This window comes from Bos indicus, chromosome 3, assembly GCF_029378745.1.
Source record: "Bos indicus isolate NIAB-ARS_2022 breed Sahiwal x Tharparkar chromosome 3, NIAB-ARS_B.indTharparkar_mat_pri_1.0, whole genome shotgun sequence".
In the NCBI taxonomy this organism is placed as follows: domain Eukaryota; kingdom Metazoa; phylum Chordata; class Mammalia; order Artiodactyla; family Bovidae; genus Bos; species Bos indicus.
In genome coordinates, this window is record NC_091762.1 from 21,709,786 (window position 1) to 21,722,092 (window position 12,307).

Genomic DNA, 12,307 nt, shown 5'->3' on the forward strand with positions numbered 1-12,307 from the left:
CGCGTCCCTCCTTCTCAGCGTCTTCTCCTGGGCCCTCTCTTCTTTTTCTTTTGGAGATCAGTCCTTTGAGGCTGATGGACGTTTCAAAACCCAGAAAGCAAAGGCACTTTGCTTAGCACCTAACGGCGAACATTTTAACTACCTAAGAAGGCACTTCAAAACCTCATCCAGAATTTCCCACTGACTAAAAGAGAACGAAAGTGTTTCCGTTTGGTCGTGTCCTAAGACAGTGCAGGCCCCAACTTTTTGACACCAGGAAGTAGGTTCCTGACACCAAGAAGACAGTTTTTCCACAGCTGGGGTGGGGGTGAGGGTGAGGGGGGTGCGGGGTGCGGGGATGGTGTTCGGGAGGTAATACGAAGGATGGGGAGCGATGGGGAACAGCCGATGAAGCACACCTCCTGCTGTGCAGCCCGGTTCATAACAGGCAGCGGACCCGAGGGTTGGGGACCCCTATCTTAAGACGTCTTCTAGGTGGGGCAAGTCGAAACAGAACAAAGGGCGAGCTCCGCGGGCCCCGGATTCGGTCCTCGGAGGAACCTGGTTCCAGGGAGCCGTGGATCAGGGACCCCAGGTCTCAACCTGAGATGCTGGAATCGGTAGCCCCGATTCCTCTTTTTGCTGAAATTCGGGCAAATAGAGGCGATTTCTGGAATAGTTAACTGAAGTTGAAAACAGCAGTGACAACAAGTTATTTAGAAGCTGCTGGTTCAGTTGGCAGCGAATAAAGGAAGATTGAATAAAACCGAAGGTGGGTAGGAAAAACAAAAGCTTAAGTCGCCCAACGTGGGGCTCGAACCCACGACCCTGAGATTAAGAGTCTCATGCTCTACCGACTGAGCTAGCCGGGCACCAGTGCAAGCTGTGTTTCCTATAGAAGTATAGTTTCTTTCAAAGGCCTACCTTCATGGTCAAAGATACACGAAATTTAATTTGAAAGAATTCTCGGGCTCTAGGATTTTATAAATGTACTAGAAGCCTTTGCCACCAAAAAACTCGACCCTTCGATAGTGACGGGACTGCGAGAGGCCAAGGGGGCTCGCGGAGGACCCAGGAATCACGAATCCTGAAACCCCGACGTTACTTCAGATTCCTTTTATACAGGTTTTGAGACCTTTTGGTTAGCAAATTCCTTTGAGAACCCGGTGTCTGGGACCCGGAATACTGAAAAGGAGGCGAAGAAGCGCGAGGGAACGGGGATGACAGGCGCAAACTGCCGCAGGGACTAGGAGGGGAGCGGGAACCTGCTCTCGAGAAATATTGGTGTTGAGCCTCCTGCTTCCTTCCGGGTCCGAAACCCTTTTCCCGGTTCAACCATTAGGACCAGGGGGTGAGATGGAGGTGGAGCTGACGGACGCGTCTCTCGGAAAATAGGTCCAATTCACTATTCATTTGGGGCACGATTTTGTTTTTAAATACTAAACTTCGTGTGACCTGAGTAAAAGACCATATTCATTACGTGTAAAAGCCCCACTGAGATTTCAAGTCGGATGGAATTCAGAGCCTCAGGCGTGGGCGCTCACGGGAGATTTCTCTCCACTCTCCGAAACGTTCATTTCTCCAACTTCTGGAAGAGGTGCTGAGTTCCCGAGTCACCCGCGAAAAGCTGTCTCCTCTGCTCAGGTGAAGGCAGGCTTTTCTCGAAGCTCCGAGGCGCTGCACATCGCCCCGAAGCGCCTCTGCCGGGGCTGGTTAGGTTCGCCTAGGTCGATGAGCCCATAGAGTGAGCTCCACGGAGTGAGTTATTCGTCTAATTCATAGACTGCATATTCTGCGGTGCAGTCTTGAGCAAAAGAGGATTACAAACTTTTTTTTTTTTAATAGCTAAAAGTCTCCGAAAAACAGACTGCTGACGCGAACTACAATCATATGCCGTGACTCGGATTCGAACCGAGGTTGCTGCGGCCACAACGCAGAGTACTAACCACTATACGATCACGGCGTGCTACTTTCGCGGCGGCGCAGTGCGGCTGGATTTAATATCCTTTGAAACAGGACTGTCTTACTGTAGCTTTCTTTACCTAATTGGCGCTATTTGCACAGAAAATTCCAAATGTTTCCACTCACAACTTCGAAGCCAGGTCTGACACCCGAATCTGGGTCCGAGAATCCTGCGGTGCCGGCACCAATATCACCCCCTTTGCTGGACGGCGGCGCACTGTCGAGATCTGAGAGGTCTGTCGCCTGCAGCCCGGGGACCGCGTCCCCAGTCGCCTTCCTCAAACCACTTCTCTCTTTCCCCTTCAAATATTCAAGGCGTTCGGCCTAGGTAACCAGAGCATTTGCCTATTTACACCTCCACCTGGTACCCTGGAGCTGATATTTCTGTTTCCTGAATGTTGGAACCGAAAGAGAAGCGGAGCTGGTGAGTTGCGAAAGGCTTTGAGGTCCCTTTATTTTTTTCTTGCTTCCCTCACCGTTCCTTGGCGCCCGCTCTCAGAAACTAAGGACTCTTGGGCTGACTTCAGTAAATCTAAGTCGCCTCAGAGTATTCAGAAAAACAAATAAAATCAGCCTCCTTTACAGACATTACCTAAGGGCCCCCCAGAGGACAATTATCGTAAACTGGTGCGAAGCAAGAGGCCAAACCCAGCAGATAGGCTTGGCTTGGTAGCTGCAAGAAAACTGGAGCTTCACTCTCGTTAGAATCTCCTTGAAGGCTTAGAGTTTGAGGACAAAGGGTGGTCAAAAGATCTCTCTCCCTCCGTTTGGCCTTCACAAGCAAGGTTTGGGCAGATGAAAAGATAGGCACTGCGTTGGCCGGGAATCGAACCCGGGTCAACTGCTTGGAAGGCAGCTATGCTCACCACTATACCACCAACGCACACAGGAAGCAAAACCGCTTTATTTCCCTATGACGAGTTGATTATTTTGGTCTGACTTTCATGTTTAGGGATTTAGGTTGAGTAATATTCAACACAAAGCCAAAGGACGAAAAGTAAAAGAAGACCTCTAGGATTTCTTCTGTGAGTATATTAAAAATTTTGTGATAGTTTTTTAGTTGTTTCAGAGGTTTAACGAAAATCGATTTAGCTTATTTATTGTCTTTTGAACCGTGCCTCTGCAATCCAGCGGACAAGTTCAGGCCTTAATGTGGGTGTTATCTCTGTACATATATTGTTAAGCGTTTCAGACTGCTTCCTTAGCACAAAGGCATAGAGGTAAAGTTGCCATTGAAAAGCTACATTTTTAGGATTTGGATACATATTGCCAAATTGCTGTGTGGCGCAACCTCACCGAAAGTGTATTACCAAATTATATTAGTCAATTAGATATAATCTTTTTATTTTTACGAAAGTGTAACATAAAAATTTGGAGTCTCATTTTAACTTGTATTTACTGTACTATTACTGAAGTTGATCATTTTTCATAAACTTTACTAATTATTTGTATTAGTTTTGAGAACTAAATCATACACTTGTTGACTTTTTCTATTGGGTATTTGTTTTATATGTATATTACTGACATGCTAGTTTGCCATTTGTCTTTTAATATTATTTATAGGCTTTCAGATGGGCAGTTTTCTGTTTTTATGTCGTTTTAACTGTCAGTTTTGCTTTCTATGTTTGTTTTTATCTTGAAAAAGTCTTCTCCAGCCCAATAATTATCCACTATTTTTAATTGTTTCAGTTCTTATATTTAATTATTTAATCCATATAATATATGAAATGGTAATCCCACTTCTATGAATTTATCAGAAAGTAGTATCCAAGGATAGACAAAGATGTATTCACACAGATGTTCATTAAAGTGTTATTTGTAAAGCCAAAATTTTAAGGACAAAAACGTAAAAGTCCAGAAACACAATTGATCAAATTCTTTTTATGAAAACCCACGAGTTTAAAAAAAAAAAAAAAGTTTATATTGTACATTGCTGGTGGGAGTATAAATTGATAGGACCTCGAAGGAGGGCATATTGGCACTGCTGCTGCTGCTGCTGCTGCTGCTGCTGCTGCTGCTGCTTCGTGGCTTTAGTCGTGTCCGACTCTGTGCGACCCCATAGACGACAGCCCACCAGGCTTCCCATCCCTGGGATTCTCCAGGCAAGAACACTGAAGTGGGTTGCCATTTCCTTCTCCAATGCATGAAAGTGAAAAGTGAAAGTGAAGTCGCTCAGTCGTGTCGGACTCTAGAGACCCCATGGACTGCAGCCCACCAGGCTCCTCCGTCCATGGGATTCTCCAGGCAAGAGTACTGGAGTGGGGTGCCATTGGCATTACCCATCCATAAATGCACATATTTTTTGAACCAGCATTTCAGTTCTTGGACATTTATTTTACACATGTACAAAATGACTGGAGAAGGAAATGGCAACTCACTCCAGTATTCTTGCCTGGAGAATCCCTTGGACAGAGGAGCCTGTTAGGCCTCAGTCCATGGGGTCCCAAGAGTCAGACACGACTTAGCCACTAATGACGACAAAATGACATGTAGAAGATTATCTTTATGGCCGCAAGGGATTACAATAACATCCTAAGTGGAGAAGGCAATGGAATCCCACTCCAGCACTCTCGCCTAGAAAATCCCATGGACGGAAGAGCCTAGTGGGCCGCAGTCCATGGGGTCGCTGAGTCAGACACGACTAGGCAACTTCACTTTCACTTTTCACTTTCATGCATTGGAGAAGGAAATGGCAACCCACTCCAGTGTTCTTGCCTGGAGAATCCCAGGGACGGGGGAGCCTAGTGGGCTGCCGTCTATGGGGGCGCAGAGTCGGACACAACTGAAGCGACTTAGCAGCAGCAGCAGCTGTAGCTAAGTGTCATCAATAGGAAGCTGGTTCCATTAATTATGGAGTATCAATACAATGGATACTATGTACCATAGTACATAGTATTGTACTATGAGGAAGGTCTTCATATGTAATCTGGAGCTATTTTTAAAAATATATGTTAAGTGAAAAAGGCAAAGTTCAGAAAAGTGTGCATGGATTGCTATCATGTGTGTAAGAAAGAGGAACGTATTTAGATATATGTATGTATGCATGTACTTGCATTTAGAAAAAATTTATTTTTTATATTTATAGTATACTTACACTACAGTATAATTACAAAACTTACTATTGACTGCCTTATTAGAAGAAAACTAGAAGGCAGAGGTGAAAATTAGGTTTAATAGTTATGCCCTTTTGCATATTTGAATCCTAAACCATGCGACTATATTACCTTTGCAGAAATTAAATAAATTGAAAGAAATATGATTTTCCTTAAGTATATTTATTTCCACTGAAAAAGTGTTAGAAATAACTTTAAAAATAGTTTGTAATAAAACAGTATGTAGAGCATATTCCATTTTGTATTTCAAAAACGGGTAGAAGCCATTTTTTATGTTCTTCTGTATTTTTTATGTTTCAGCTAAGGCCACCCATGGGGAAACTGAGTAGAAGAAAAGAAGTTAATCATTAAAAGTATTCAGGAGAGAAAACGAGTATTTCCCTGACCGGGAATCGAACCCGGGCCGCGGCGGTGAGAGCGCCGAATCCTAACCACTAGACCACCAGGGACGATGGCAGAGCTTTGCGGATAGAAATATATGAGGCTAATTCAATGTGTGTCTCTGCTTACCCATTCCGTGACGTGTGTTCTTTCAGCTATCTAGATTTTGAGATTCTTCACTACTGGGCCCTCCAACTACCCCGAAACTACTTTTTCCTCGTAAAAAACTACTTTTTTTTTTCTTGAAGTAGAAAACCCTGAAAAGAACACCCCAGCTTGGCTCCCAGAGCTAAGTGAGGATCGTATGCACACGATCGCAGTTTTCAAAATTAAAGACAAATGTCCGGAGAAAAGATCTAAAGACTAATAGGAAACTCTCAGCTTCCCCTGTTTGCAGTATTTCCTGAATTGTGATCAGCGGGAAGGTAAAAGCCCCTAGCTGTGCTCTCCCAGGAATCTTTCCTTAAGGAATATAGAAGTCCTATAGCAGTTTTTGTTTTTGTTTTTTTCTTTTAAATCGCTTATGAATTTAGGCCAAACTCTGTTGACCAAAGCGAACATTACAGACAAGTAAAAGTGATTCAACCCATGCGTGGTTGGTTGTCAGCAGGATCTGGGCATAATTCGCTTGTGGGAGACTAAGAGAAGACTTTTGGAGCTTCAGCAATTTCAAATATGAAGAAGGAAGAGAGGGAGAGAGGAGAAAGAAAAGAAAACTGGAGTGCATACCTAGACTGAAAGAATCTTAAAAACCGTACCCCTCAATGTATGCAAATTAGCTTTATAGGAGACAGAAAGCAAATATGGCAAAATGTTAACAATGAATCTTGGTGAAGGGTAATTGAAATTTTATTATTTTAAATTTTTGTACATTTGGTATTTTTCCAAAATAAAAATTTGAGAAAACCAAAAATGAAAGAGACAATCAAGTCTCCTCTCAGACATTTTTTGGTCAGAAGACTGCACTGTGATTAATTCTCTGCACATAAGTTCAAATATAAAGTTTAAAAACAGCCTCCATAATTTAAGATCAGAAAACACTTCTGATAATAAGTGAAAAAGAGAACTAAAAAATTGAAGCAAAAATCAGCAGGACCTGATAGAAAAAATGAATGGTAGGATGCCAGATGTTTGCTGCTAAGTCGCTTCAGTCGTGTCCGACTCTGTGCAACCCCAGAGACAGCAGCCCACCAGGCTCCCCCGTCCCTGGGATTCTCCAGGCAAAAACACTGGAGTGGGTTGCCACTGCTTTCTCCAATGCATGAAAAGTGAAAAGTAAAAGTGAAGTCGCTCAGTCGTGTCCAACTCTTAGCGACCCCATGGACTGCAGCCCACCAGGCTCCTCCGTCCATGGGATTTGCCAGGCAAGAGTACTGGAGTGGGGTGCCATTGCCAGATGTTTTGGGGGAGTTTATTGCTTCGTTTTGCTTTCAAAGTGTCAATATTAAACAGTTGTGTAAGAAAAGTGTCAATCCTCTGGTCATCCAATCCACACTTTCCTAGGGAGAAGAGTAACTAAACACTAGACATTTATTTTCACAAAACCCAAGTAATCCTGGTGTCACAGTCACCAAGGAACCCAACAAAGCCCACTTTCTTTTACTCCATCTCTGTTCCCACTGGGCAGCTACCTGTATTCAAATGCTGAAAGAAAAATCTAACCCTCAGGGCAACATTTTGGGATTGTATCCAGGGTGGGTACAAGGCAATCCGTTTTATTTTTCTGTGTCACAAAGGAAATCAGCCTCCTTATGTTTTGGTCAACTGTCTACTTTCATCAGTTTTTCTGCCACCTGCTGGTAATTTTCAGTAACAGGAAAAACTGGAAAGTACTGCAGTATTAGCTCTTGCTTGGAGCAAGCCTCCTTTCTCAACCTCAAAGCACCAGGAGAAATCTCATCATTCAGAATAGGATTAAGCCTCCTCCTTCCTGGCACTACACACCTAAAGACGAATGAGGGGGAGTGCAATTCATTTACTTCATTCCATATTCTATTTTCTTTTTTCCTTTTTGCAAACATTTACAGATTATGTGCCGGAGTAGGTACTAAAGATACAAAAATACATGTAAAAAGCTCACAGTCTAGAGGAAAACCAAATAAACAAGTGAATAAAAGAGAATAGATAGGAGGAGATTGAGCAGATGTACTTTCCTCTGTTCTCTCTGCTAATACCACTAAAAACCCTGAACATTTCATATAGAACAAACATATGAGGCTCTGAAAAATAGAAAGAGGCAGACTAGCAAGGGGCCTCAGAGCCCAAGGAACCACACAGTGATGATTTCCCTGGGTTTTCTTAGTGCCTCATATATCCCAGACTTGGAGCTGAAGAAGCTGGCAACCTGGAAATGCAATGGATGCAGCCAAACAAAACCAAAACAATAACAACAACAAAAGCCTGCTCTCTCTAGTCAAAGGACTGGGAAAGAGGTAGCCTAGCAAAATAAAAAGCTTTTAGATAATAACTGCTCTATTCCAGCCAAATGCTACAGAAAGAACTGTGGCCCACATCAACCCACACCAGCAAAGACTGAGTGGGATACCTAGATTTCCATTCTCAGCAGGCCTGTAAGGAAGTATTCCTCATCTTCCCTGCCGGATTGCTATCAGAGGAAACATGATACTTTCATGGTACTTTCACCAACATTTGCTGATAACAAGGCCATGTAGGGAGCTGGAACTCCTACTCCTGCCCATCAGTAATGAGGAACCCCTCTCCTCAGGTGTTAATGGAGACCAAGTGGGGAACCTAGAATTCTACACCTATGTGGTTTTCATAAGACATCTCACCCACCACTTTCTCTACCTGATTAGTATCAGAAGCAGCCAACTGAAACAGAAGGTTTAAATAAGATCCAGGGTCCCAAACGTTCAGGCTTTAATTAAAAAGCATTCATCATGTCAATAAGCAAGATCTTGAATTGAATGAAAACAGACAATACCTAGATGATTGAGATGGCTGAATTATCTGACAAAGATTTTAAGGCCATCATCATAAAAATATTTCAACAAGCAATTGTGAACATGCTTGAAACAAATGAAAAATTAGAAAGTTCCAGCAAAGAAAAGTTTAAGCAGAGAAATAGAAAATATAAAGAAAAACTGAACAGAAATTTTATAACTAAAAAAATACAACAAAAACTCTCAATGGATGGGCTCAACAGCAGAGTGGAGGGGACAGAGAAAAGAATTGGTGAACTGAAAGATAAAAAAACAGGAATTACTCCATCTGAACAACAGAGAAAATGGAATTAAAAAAAAAGCAGGGTCACAGGTACTTGTGGGATTATAACAAAAGATCTAACATTTGTGTCATCAGATTCCCAGAAAGAGCAGAGAAAAAGAACAGGACTAAAAAAAGTACTAAAAGAAATAATAAGTAACTCCTCAAATTTAGCAAAAGTCAAACCCACAGATTCAAGAATCTGTGATATATAAAGAATATATATATATATATATTCTTTATAAAGAATATAAACCCAAACAAATTTATGCCAAGACATATCATCATCAAATTGCTGGAAACTGAAAAAAGAAAAAAATCTTGAAAGTGGTGAAAAATGACACCTTGCCTACAAGGGATAAGCAATTTGAATGACAGCAGATTTCTCTTCAAAGACCACGAAGGCCAGAAGAAGTGGCACAATTTATTTCAAACACTGAAAGAAGACTGTCAACCCAGATTCCTATATCCAGCAAAAATATCCTTTAAGAATGAAGAGGCTACCACTCAACAAGAAAAAGACAAACAACTCAAAAAATGAGCAAATGATTTGAATTTAGTTTCTCCAAAGAAGATATTCAAATAACCAGCAAGCATATGAAAAGATGCTCAATGCAATTAGTCATTAAGGAAATGCACATATATCACAGTAAGATACCACTCACACTTTCCAGAAAGGCTATAGTTTTTAAAAATGGAAAATAACAAGTGTTGGTAAGGAGAAGGTGAAATTGAAACCTTAATCCACTCATGGCAGGAATATAAAATGTTGCAGCTGCTGTGGAGCACAGTTTGGCAGTTCCTCAGTATGTTAAACATAGAATACAATCCAGTAATTTCTCTCCTTGGTATGGATCCCAAAGAACTGAGAGCAGGTTCTCAAATAAATACTTGTACATGCACACTCATAGTAGCATGATATGAGCAATAGCCAAAAGGTAGAAATAGCCCCAGTGTCCATTGATGAATAAATGGATAAACAAACTGCAGTATATACATACAATGGTATACTATTTGGACATAAGAAAGAATAAAGGGACTTTCCTGGTGGTCCAGTGGTTAAGAGTCTGCCTTCCAATGCAGAGGATGTGGGTGGGTTTGATAGCTGGTTGGGGAGCTGGGATCTCACATGCTGCGCAGCTGCTAAGCCCTGGTGCCACAACTAGAGAGTCCAGTGCACTGCAATGAAGGATCTGCATGATGCAGCGAGGACCCTGTGTGCCACAGCTGGGACCTGACACAGTCAAATGAATAAATATTAGACATTTTAAAAAAAGAAAGAATGAAATACTGACATGCTACTACTTTGATGAACCTCTAAAACATGCTAAATGGAATAAGCCAGACACAGAAGGTCACATATGATTTCATTTATATGAAATGTCCAGAATGGACCAGTCCATAGAGACAGAAAGCAATCAGTCATTGCCAGAAGTTGGGGAATGACTTCACAGTGGGAACAGGGCTTCCTTTTGGGGTGATGAAAACATTCTGGAACTAGATAATTGTGATGGTTGTATAACATTTTGAAGGTACTAAATGCCACAGAAATGTACACTTTAAAATGGTTAAAATTGTGAACTTTGTGTTTTATGTATTTTGCCACAATTTAAAACTTAGTAACAGGGAAATCCTAGCAAGATTTTTTTGTAGACATAGACAGAATTATTATAAAACTTGTATGGAAAGGCAAAGGAACTAGAATAGCTAAAATATGTTTTGAAAAAGAATTAAGTGGGAAGAATCAGCTCATCCATTTTCAAGGTTTGTTAAAAGCTACAGCAGTAACGATGGTATGGTACTGGCAGAAAAATAAATATCAGATCAATGAAACAGAATAGTGAACTCAGCAGCAGACCAAAACAAATATGCCAGTTTATTTTTTTTTATAAAGGTGAAAAAGCAATTCAATGGAGAAAGAATAGCTTTTTCAATATATATTGCTGAAGAAATTGGATATCCATAAGCAAACAAATAAAGAGCAAACAAAACTTTCAACCTAAGTCTCATACCTTATACAAAAACTAACACCAAAGTGGATCAACAGTTTAAATGTGAAGCATAAAATTTTTAGAAAAAAACAGAGGAGAAATTCTTCATGATCTAAGGCTAGACAAAAATTTGACACCAAAAACATAATCTGTAAAAGGAAAAGTTGAATAAGAAGATGTCATCAAAAGTAAATATGTTTACTCTGCAAAAGATACTATTATGAGAATGAAAAAGACAAGCTAACTGGGAACAAATATGTATTGTGTAGAATATATAAGAACATTCTAACTCAACAGTACAAAAAAAAAAAATACAATGAGAAAATGATCAAAAGACACAATGGAACATTTCCCCAAAGAGGATATACAGAGAGCAAATAAACACATGAAAGCATGTTCAGCATCATTAGCCATTAGGGAAATACAAATTAAAACCACAACTAGATATCACAACATACCTATCAGAATGGCTAAAATTTAAAATGACAATCTCAAATGCTGGTGAGAACAATGCAGAGAAACTGGATCAGTCATACATTGCTTGTGGGAATGTAGAACAGTACAACCACTGGGGAAAACAGTTTATTTACCAAAAAAAAAAAAAAAAAAACAGTTTATTTACAGAAAAACCCTAACTATGCAATTTTTACATGATCCAGTGTTTACACTCCTGGGCATTTATCCCAGAGAAATAAAAACTAATGTTCACACAAAAAAACCTATGTGGAAATCTATTAATGAAAAGCCAAAAACTGGAAACAGCACAGATGTCCTCCTTTAACAAGTGAATGGTTAAAGAAACTGTGGTACATCTATAGCATGGAATAGTACTCAGCAATAAAAAGGAACAAACTATTGATAGACACACAACTTGGATGAATCTCCAGAGAATTCTGCTGTGTGATAAATGCTAATCCCCAAAGGTTATATACTCTAACCTGTTTATATTGCATTTTTATAGAAATGGAGATCAGATTGGTTGTTGCTAGATATTAAGGTGGAGATGATGATAGGAAGGAAGTGAGTGTGGCTACATAGGGGATCCTTTGATAGAAATGTCCTGTATCTTGCTAAAGCAAGGATAGTCACTATAGAGAAAAGACTTCTGCTAAACCAGTTTAGGTCATGGTAGTATGAGACCACCTAGGATTGAGACTATCTGGCAGTATTCCTCAACCAGAGTGCTACCACCTTCTGGGGGGCCTTTGGAAACATGTAGGGGCATTTAAAATTTTACATTGACTGGGGATGGCACTTGACAGGGGAGGGGAGACAAGAATGCTAAATGTACTCCACTGGGCAGGACAGTTCCACACACACACACACACAAAATTGTCCCTCCCATAATGTTAATAAGGCCCCATTAAGAAACCTTGAAGGCAGTTTTATACTCAAGGCCCCTCTGACACACCTCAGTATGCTTTGAGCCCTAATATCCCTTTTTCATCACTTTCACTGCCTCTGCTCTCTACCCATCTCAGATTCTCAAATCCACCCTCATGATTGAGAGGATAATCCTTTTTCAGATGTTAGAAGATCCACAGTTTCCATGGAGATCAGGAGCCTCTGGACCATAAAATAAATAGATAAGTGTGCTAGTGATCCAGATGCTGCATATACAACAAAAGAAACATGAAATATAAAAACACTTTACGG

The 12,307-nt window shown here is 40.8% G+C and overlaps 1 long non-coding RNA gene and 4 other non-coding genes across 5 annotated transcripts; 1 reads left to right on the forward strand and 4 right to left on the reverse strand.

The window, feature by feature from the left end:
- Positions 1 to 778: 778 nt before the first annotated feature.
- Positions 779 to 851, reverse strand: TRNAK-CUU (transfer RNA lysine (anticodon CUU)). The gene has a single exon. It is a non-coding gene; the product is annotated as a tRNA-Lys (tRNA).
- Positions 852 to 1,338: 487 nt separating this feature from the next.
- Positions 1,339 to 6,832, forward strand: LOC109557022 (uncharacterized). The gene is made up of 3 exons (XR_002180464.2): positions 1,339 to 2,365; positions 2,894 to 2,966; positions 5,355 to 6,832. It is a non-coding gene; the product is annotated as an uncharacterized lncRNA (long non-coding RNA).
- TRNAH-GUG (transfer RNA histidin (anticodon GUG)) lies at positions 1,871 to 1,942 on the reverse strand. The gene has a single exon. It is a non-coding gene; the product is annotated as a tRNA-His (tRNA).
- TRNAG-UCC (transfer RNA glycine (anticodon UCC)) lies at positions 2,753 to 2,824 on the reverse strand. Its single transcript has one exon. It is a non-coding gene; the product is annotated as a tRNA-Gly (tRNA).
- TRNAE-CUC (transfer RNA glutamic acid (anticodon CUC)) lies at positions 5,432 to 5,503 on the reverse strand. The gene has a single exon. It is a non-coding gene; the product is annotated as a tRNA-Glu (tRNA).
- Positions 6,833 to 12,307: the final 5,475 nt, after the last annotated feature.